The sequence below is a fragment of the Haemaphysalis longicornis genome, unplaced genomic scaffold (genome assembly GCF_048455015.1).
Source record: "Haemaphysalis longicornis isolate Haplotype H1 unplaced genomic scaffold, Haemaphysalis longicornis Haplotype H1 scaffold_1, whole genome shotgun sequence".
Taxonomy (NCBI): domain Eukaryota; kingdom Metazoa; phylum Arthropoda; class Arachnida; order Ixodida; family Ixodidae; genus Haemaphysalis; species Haemaphysalis longicornis.
The window spans coordinates 171,700,585-171,709,751 of NW_027526203.1; the positions used below are offsets into that span (position 1 = coordinate 171,700,585).

General features: G+C 45.5%; 1 long non-coding RNA gene across 2 annotated transcripts; it reads left to right on the forward strand.

Moving 5' to 3' along the window:
- The first annotated feature begins 2,011 nt into the window (after positions 1 to 2,011).
- LOC144139331 (uncharacterized) lies at positions 2,012 to 8,021 on the forward strand. 2 transcript variants are annotated; one of them, XR_013316153.1, is made up of 4 exons: positions 2,012 to 2,391; positions 2,799 to 2,891; positions 4,004 to 4,127; positions 7,930 to 8,021. It is a non-coding gene; the product is annotated as an uncharacterized LOC144139331 (long non-coding RNA). The 2 variants fall into 2 exon arrangements; XR_013316154.1 differs by having other exon boundaries at positions 7,271 to 8,003.
- The last annotated feature ends 1,146 nt before the right edge of the window (positions 8,022 to 9,167 follow it).

A 9,167-nucleotide genomic window follows, 5' to 3' on the forward strand; every position in this document is an offset into this window, starting at 1 on the left:
ACCGTATACCTACCGCACCTAGAGCTCCCCCTGGATCTGGCAGAAGAGGCAAATAAATATAGGCTTGAATGTTAAAACGTCCATTTTCATTTATGATTGGAATTAACGGCTGAAATCTCGTAAGATATTAGCCTATAAATAATTGTGCTCCATCGGGCAACTTCAGGACTAACAACGCTGCCGGAAGAAAAAAAAGTCCAAAGAGATGATCATCTCGCCTGTTTCTAGAAGTTCGTGATCTTAGCAGCATCTTCTGTTTTGTCTCTTTCCTCGTCACCCCGCTGTCTTTTCTTGTTGGGGCCATCTTCCGCCGCTAACTATATATTTTTTTAAATACCCCGAATGAAATGTCCGTGCATGCTAACTTCATTTGAGCGCTGCACAAAGGAGCAAAGCATCGCCTTCAGTGATGAACAGCTCGCGTAATGAATGACCCGGTGGTGAGAGTTCAACAGATGTGGCCTTTGAACCAATCAAAATACATATTTCGAACTGCCCCCCCCCCCCCCCCAAACTGGCAGAATTAGTCAGTTTTCTAAAAAAATTGTATTCTAAAAAAATATTGCAAGATCCACCTATTCAACTGCTTTTTGTGTGCGTGTGTGTGTGTGTGTGTGTGTGTGTGTGGTAAAGCGCACGATAAGAAAGTGCAGTATCGAGCTCGCCTGGCTGTTGCAGACGGCAGGTTGAACTCGCAGTTGGTTATAAACTTGTTTTTCTTCAAAATAACAGTCCTCCGCCCCCCCCTCCCCCGCCAATAAGTAATGGCTTTGATGAATACCTAAGTGATGAGCATTCGATCCAGCAGTGCGTAAAGGACAAACACAGAGGATGCGTCCTGTCAGCTGAGACAGAGTGTCATATGGCCCAGGTATACCGAGGGAGCGCATCGAGTAATGGGCGGACAGATCCTGAGGGAGCCTCCAGAGGATGCTTACGCATTATTAATCCATAAAACTTTATGCCACCCGAATGATTGCTTTGACAATTTTGCGTGGGGGGACCCATCTGCGTGAGTAAAGAGCGTTTCTTCCGCTAAGTTTGTTTCACCCTTTGAGCCCCGGTTTCGCAATTGACGACACCGCACAAAACAACCGCTAGCACCCCGAGAAGGTAGCCAGAACTGCCAGTTTTCTGCGGAAGAGTTCTTCAAGGATACCTCTTGATAAAGGCACCACCATTCGTGCGTTTTTGCGGAGATGGACGCCATAAAGAGGAAACTTCAGAGCCAGAGGAGACAAGGCATGATGTCCGGGCGGGTAAGAAAACAAAAGTCCCGGTTGGTCAAAATGTCTCTAAATATCTCAATACTTGCACTACCAGGTTTATTTTTCCTGTGCGCTCAGTGTGTCATAGTTTTTAGGAAAAGAAGAAAAAAAATTCTATTCGAAAGAAAAATTTTATTTCCTAATGACCTTATTAATTGACATGCCTGTAAGTAATTATATACTTGCCCTACGAGCTCAATTTCTCATCTCTACGCTTCTGAGGTCCAAAGCTGTATGAAAACACACCGAAAAATAATTTTTACTTCAAATAAAAATTCCAGGGCTATAGAATTCTGTCACCAAAAACCTCTGAAAGGTTGAAAAGAGTACTGACAAGAAACTTTCGTGTTACGTTTTTTTCCAGCCCAGTAATCATAGAATGGCACCTTAAATGGTCGACCGCCACGTAAATAATTATTTACAGCCTCGTTTATTGGTTTCGGTTTGAGTTTCGACGACACGAACACCGAGGCGGCCGCCATGACACTACGGCCCTCTTAAAGTCCCTGTTCTCGTCGCACCACAGCCGGTCTGGAAGGGCGCGCTGGAGCCAGCGAGCTCGTCCAGAGTGGCTGTGGCCGCACACGCCGGGCCGCGTGACGTCAGTCCCGAAGCTGTGACGGGATACACGAGGCTGAGCAGCGCGAGCCAACAGCAGCCAGCGCTTTGACTAGGTCACGGGAGCCCTGACGTGGGCGCTTTGGAGCGAGGCGCATGGCGGAGCGGCTAAAAGGAGGAAAGAAATCCTTGGGTCACGTGATCAAATCGTGACGTCACTTGACTTGTTTTTGAGCGCCTAGGGACAACGCCGAAGTAGGCGCAGCATTTCCCTGGGTCCCCCGAGTGAACGATTTGCGCTGTCAGTGCCCAGCGTGTGTTTGTGTTGATTGCTACTAGTACCAAATGAAACTGCAGATGCGTGAATATACCGTGAATGCTAGTATTGGTGCGATCTCCGTATCCGACATACCTACTGCGACATTTCAAGAGAGACTTGCAGCGTGAGCCATCGCCTCCTGTACCTGAGCTCAGCGTAGATCAGCCATGCCGGTTTCCGGCGTTTGCTGTCACAGACACGGAAGAGCGGAAAAGAGGGCATCTATGCGCTCATTTTCCCAGCAAGGTCAGTAACATCGTTATTTTATGTTTGTTGTAGTTTTTGTGTTTATACCACTGTACTGTGTACCCTAAAGCTGCGTGAATTCTTGCTTACGTGGCCGCCTAGCTCGGCCTCCTAGCTGTCATTCTCATTCCCGATCGTATTGTGATGTTAGCGATTTTTGTATAATCTTGAATCAAATTTAGCGTGCGCTGCATACTTGGGCGAGGAACAGACACAATGGAAAACGACAAACCAGACGTTGGCGCGCAAACCAACACCTGCTTCGTGTATCCTACGTACGTGTGGACTCTTTTCCCACTCCCTGTTTCTCGCCCAAGTATGCAGCACACGCTCAATTCAAATTACAATGCTATGTCCTTTCACACTGCGGCCGCAGTTTCAAACGTTTCATTGTTCCTTTTGTGTAGGAGCCCATAACATTGCTCAAGTTTGATCGAACCGGTGGTGGCGTGTACTCCCCGAATTGCTGTCCTGGATGTTTGAAGTGCAGTGCCTCGATCGTAAGTATGCATGTGTTTGATAGCGTTAATCTCGCGAGTATGCCGTGTGCACGCATCAACGTTCTAGGTCTTCGGGCAGTTAAGTTGCGTTGCGGGAGAGGAATTGGAAACGTCACTTCTGTACAGAGAACGTAAGGATATCGCGGTCAAAGGGGAAAAAAAAAGCGTGAAACCGTGAGCCAAAAAAAAAAAAAAACGGAAGAGGGAGAGAGAAAGGATAGACCAAATGACGGCGGCAGAATCAAATCACCCGAAGGGCTGTGAAGGTTACGCAACATTTTGGGCCCATTATGAGGAGGCACCAGGAGCAACTGTCAGTGAGGTGTACATTGAAGGTGAATGGAAGAGGCGGCGTATGGGACAAATGGTATGTGGCAGAGCATAAAGCCATTGAAAATTTGAAAGCGCACAAATAACGTGTACAGGCAGGAGGGACACACACAAGCACTTACTGGCAACTGCCATTTTGTTGAAAAACATGAAGTTTATATACGAAAGAATTAATAGATTAAAGAAATATGGTGCTGATAAGCACGTGCTCCTGCCCGTGTAGAGTTATAGACGATTTGCTGACACACTTGTTACTATGTTCATCGATAAAGAAGGCCTGAACCCATTCCCTAAAAATCTGATAATTATGCCTGTGCAACATCACAGTCTCGTCAAACAAAGAACCACACCCACACTTTTTATAATGCGCAGGAAGATTTTTCACCCGTTGAATTCGTGATCGTAAACAAATGCTCCCTGAGATGGACACTTAGACAGCGTCCTGTCTGGCCCATATACACGGACTTACATGACAACGGAATACTGTAAATCATGCCAATCGCACAACGAACTAAAAGCTGCGCATGCTTAACACCGCACTCATTTCTCCCTTTCCTCGGATTATCCTTGTTATTAACAATGCAGCAGAGATTGCTGACTTTTGCTTTTCCAGAAAACAACACGCAGGACGATGTGCTGTGTGTTCTTTTTCTTGTAGTGGGTTGTCTTGTGTGATCTTATTCCACGTCGCCATCTTTTACGCATTTTGTTTTTCAGAGATGTATTATTAGCCTACCCAACTTTCAGTTGTGCTGACACAGCATTTAATCCTGTTCCTGCAGCATCTACATAGGAGGGCTTCCAGTGGAAAAAAAGAAGTGCTTGGACCTGGCCCCTACGATGTTGGTGCAGGGCCTGGAGGGCAAGCCTTGGTCTACATCCTTTCTGGGTACCCATGGAAAGCAGGTGAATGCCTCCACAAGTGGCTGTTTTTGTGGTACACTCGAAATTAGCAGCAGGCAGACTGCGTGTGCTCGCAGACCACCCTGGTAGTATGACAACCAAATATGTAGCTGTGTCCTAGTTACTGACGGGAAGACTTAGCAAAAAATCAACTGCCCATCTGTTGAAACGACAAAAATGGGGGATGTGAAGCTTTCCGAAACCAAGTCCAACACCAAATTAACCAGCCCAGTACTGAGCACCTGTTCCTTATCGGGATGGTCTGCTGCACTGCAGTTGTGCTCTCTAGAGCTTTACTGATGCAAGCAATCAATGACCTACCGTAGCGTACAACCGTTGTTGTTAGATGGAGGTGTGCATTTTCTGTGTAATTTTCCATGTCCATGCAAATCCAAATTGCTTCGACTGTGCTGGAATGGCGCAATGGGATAGGCTTCAGCTTCATAACACGAGGGACCTAGGTTCAGTTCAGATCATGGGAAGTGTTTTAATGTTTTTTCACTTCACCCACGATCGTCATCAGAAAAAGTTGGTTTTCCTGCTGTGCATTTTGGGTGGACTACAGACACATCAGGGAGAGGCTGGAAGCTTCGTTTTAGTAAATGAAACTGTACCAAGTACAGTATGTGCGTGAAGCTTAAGCATTGCACAGTCATGGACAATTCAAATGCGAACCGCGGAGCGCATTGATGAAGATACCGGTGCTGTCACCTGGCAGTGGCCGTGGAAAACGCACGGACATGTCCCACTGCGATATGTTGCCCCCTCCTCGCTCGCATGCTTGCCTTGTCACCATGCCGCCAGAGCGCTGAAAACAATTGTTAGCGATGCGGCACGAGATAGTATTTGCGGTGACTGTGTGACTGTGTGCTCGGCTCACACGAGCGCCTGCTCCCCGTGTGTGCCGGCGTCACATTGCCGACATAGCTTTGCATATGGAAGGCAGTAACTTGATCAAATAACGATGGACACCTGGGTAACGCCTACACCATGCTCAGCAATGCCCGCTCCGTGGATTTCTACAAGAAGTGAGGTGCCTGCCAAAAAAAACGAAAAAAATCGGGCCGCCAAAATTGATGTGCAAGAGCAACTGGCCTATAGAATGGTTGGACCTGCATATCTTCTTAATTTTTGTGAATATTAGAATTCTGCCAGTGATTTTCCCAGCCCACACAATGCTTGCAGTTAATGTATATGATTCGATATGAATTCTTGTGGTATATCTATTTGCTACAAGCACTGAATCTGCCAAGTGACTCATCCTGGACTCCGTTGCACAAAGGCGCATTCTTGTTGGCGGCCAGCTCATTGTTCAATTCCCAAGCCACTGCACCACGAACGCAAAACAATGCGGTGCCATCAGAAGTTAGGCGGCATGCATTTATTTTTGTCTCCATTTATGCGCGCTGGTTTTCTTCAAGAAAGCATGATGAGCTCAACAGTACGGTATGCCTTGCGAGAGCGTGCACGCGTTTCCCACGCAAGCAATTATGCGCCGCATTGCTCTCAACGTGACCAACACCCTCAGCTGCAGCGGCGGTAGTACATGCAGTGCTTGCAGCGCTCTGGCGGCATGGTGACAAGGCAGGCATGCGAGCGAGGAGGGGGCAACATATCGCACTGGGACACGCAGCCTCGCTCCCGTCATCTCAACTACGCATGTCCGTGCGTCTCCCACGGCTGCTGCCAGGTGATGGCACCAGTACTTCGGCCATGCGCTCCCCAGTTCGCAGTTGAATTGTCCATGACTGTACATGAGCCAAGCCAGGGAGGAGTGGTTATAGGTTAAATCCTTGTAAAGAAAGATCACAAGAAGTTCAGCGTGAATCACTGAGCTAGCAAACTTGTCAAATCTTGACACTTTATTGTACCAGTCTTTCATGCTCAGCTGAGCAATGGTGGACAGATGGGGGCCAGGGCCGTACCCAGAAATTTTTTTCGGGGGGGGTTATGAATTTTGGGAAGGGGGTAGTTTTGCTGAAAGCAACGGCAAGCATTGTTTACGTGCTGCCTGGAAAAGATTTCTGGAGGGGTTTGAACCCCCAAACCCCCCCCTCTGGGTACGGCCCTGATGGGGGCAACAACTGGCAGAAAGGGCCACTAGCACGCAGCTCATGTGTCTATGTAAATATTCTAAAAAAGTACTGGTATGAAATTTTCGTGTTACATTTTTCCCATTGCTATGGGTGCCTACCAGCCCAGGAATCATAGAATGGAACATTAGATAGTTGACCTCAGGGTATGTAATTATTTTGAGCCTTGTTTATTTGTGTCAGTTTCGGCTTGGACAAAACGAACACCAAGTGGCCACCATGAGAGAATGACACTCTTGATGTCGCTATTCTCATTGCATCATGGTCAGACTGGATGCGCGCCCTAGAGTGGCCCAAGCTGGCCACGGTCGCACGCGTCTGGGCCGCACGATATCATCCCCAAAACTGTGACATGATTCACAAGGCAGTGCAGCGTGCACCATCAGCAGCCAGTGTGTTGGCTAAGTCACTGGAGCCCTAATGTCGGCAGTTTGGGGCGAACTGCATGGCGAGGCACTCCACGTATCTTGTTTATGCCAGTGTCGAAAGGGTATTCATTCGGAGCTTTCTTGTGCATGCAAATATTAAAATTGATTTAAAATATGTTACCCTATACTGAATGGTTGCTACTAAAATCTGCAGCTACAAAGGAAACTTTTTGCATAGTTATCTGAGCTTTGATATTGCAAGTACTACTTTAAGTAGAGCCTAATCATGCTATGAACATTTATAGTGGTGCTACTCCTTTAAGGTATTTTTTACTTGTTTTAAGCTGACTTGTTTTTAGTTTGGAGTTAAGAGAGACCGTAACATTCTGGCTGCCCATTTCTGGCCATCAGTATTTCTGAGTTGTTCTTCAAAACTATTTTTGCTCGGCACTTCTCTGAAATGTCGAGGACACCTAACTGAACTTAGTCGTGATTAATGCATTATCGTGCAAAGGTGAAGCAATCTCCATCTTTGCCACTTCGGACCACTATAGAATTTGCTGCCCACATAGGGGTGCTCTCCAGCTGAATCAGCCTGAGGTATCACAGGAGTGAGAATAAGAACTTTAAAATAGTGTTAGAAATAAGCACAATACAATAATTTTTTTTTGTAACATGTTAACAGGTCGACCAACCTCATGGCGACTGTAGGATGTGACTTGTTTGTAGAAGGGCAAGATCAGAAAAATAGAGACGAGCAAGTAAGTCATCGTTGCACGACAGCTTCTGTGACACCTAAGTTAAGCTGCCTGCAATTTACGTGCAAATAAAATTGTTTTCAAGATGTTTACAGTATTATTGCCTGGTTCAAAGAGACTGGTATACAACATTTTGAGGAAAGCTGGAGTTGGCCGTGTTTTTATTTGTATTAGGAAATGTGTGGAAATGTGCCATTTTATTATTTATTTTATAAATTTTTTAACTGGTACAGGAACTTTAATTTGTAGATGTAGCACCATGTATTTGGTGTTCTATGTTTATTTATTGAAGATACCCTTATGGCCCCACTGGCATTAATGAGGGGTGTGGTACCTGAGCAGATTAAACGAAGAATAATAACCTAAGAGAATTCTGCCACGTGCGTACAAGAAAAAATAAAGGAAAAAAGATACAGCAGAAATGTCAGTGTCCACACGCAACTAAAAAACATACATGCAAGAAACACAATAATAGTGTACTGTGTTTAAGCTGTTTGTTCATTTGAATTGTGAATGGGAGGCTCCTAAGGAAACATATGTAGTGCTTGACCAGTTTTCAAAATGCTATTTCATTTTTACTTTTCAGTGACAGAGGTCTCAACAAGCATCTGGATACAACTACAACGTTTGTGCTGAGCACCTCTGATATCTGTCATCTTCTATGGCTGTGAAACTGGGAATAAATAAAACTAAAAACTGTCTCCTTCATTTGGTATATTCCTTTTACATTGTGCAGGAACGTGGAAATAAGATGGAGGACAATGCACAAGCACTTGCACATCATCGTCCCCTGGTCACTTATCTGGTATTTATGCTGCAGTTTAACCGAACTGCCAGGTAGCCAACATTCACAACCATTTAAAGTTGTACCTCTCAAGCTAAAAAGTTATGTCATTTGTCCGAGGAACATGTTAAAGGTCTTCACAAAAAGACATTATTAAAGATTGAGATGCTATACTGCAGGTTCACTTACAACATCAGGTTCTAAAGATTTTGCATATTTTAATACTGGCCTTCACATCTGCTCTTGAAGCCTGTAAGTTGGAAGCAATCTAATGCTTGCTTTACATCGGTTACTACAAAGGGCTAGTGTCATAGCAATCAAGAATCCTGCAATAACAAATTTGTTTAGACTTCGAGCCACTAAATAAGCTACGCTACCATCTATTGCCAATAAATGCGCATTTTGGAATGACCACATCTGGAAACTGACTTGAAGGGGCAATATCTCATCCTACGTTTCTTTTTAGTTTAAAAGTGGCACACTGCACAAGTAAAACTGCTATTGCGATAACTCTTCTCCCGGGTACACGCGCGCTTGTAGGAAATCTCGCAGCCATGAACGGAATTTCTCTTTGATTTTCTCATCGTTCTTGAAAGAAGCAGAAACTTAAACGCAGAAATAATGAAGAAGACGTCCTCCAAGTCTGATGATTGGTTGGTGCGTGGCAGCAGTAATATTAGGGCCACACAGAGGAGATAGAAATGTTTAAGCGGTTTAAGTTTATAAGAATAAAGGAACCAGCGCAGGACAAACTCGGGGCGATACCATAGACACGGTCAGGCAGGCACGCTCCGCATTTTAAAAAAAAATCGTTCAGCAAGACACCCGTAAAAATTGAAGTAATTACAAAAGGAAGCGTCAGTTCCAGCCGTTTCTTGCGTCGTCTGCTGCTAGACGCTGGCCATCGCCTCCTCTTTTTAGAGGAGGCGATGCGCTGCACTCAGCTTCTTAGAGGGAATTCCCTAGGAGGCGACGCGCGAAGCCACATCAAGCCTGCTCGCTGCAACAACAAATTCCCTAAATGTCCCTAACTTTTGTCC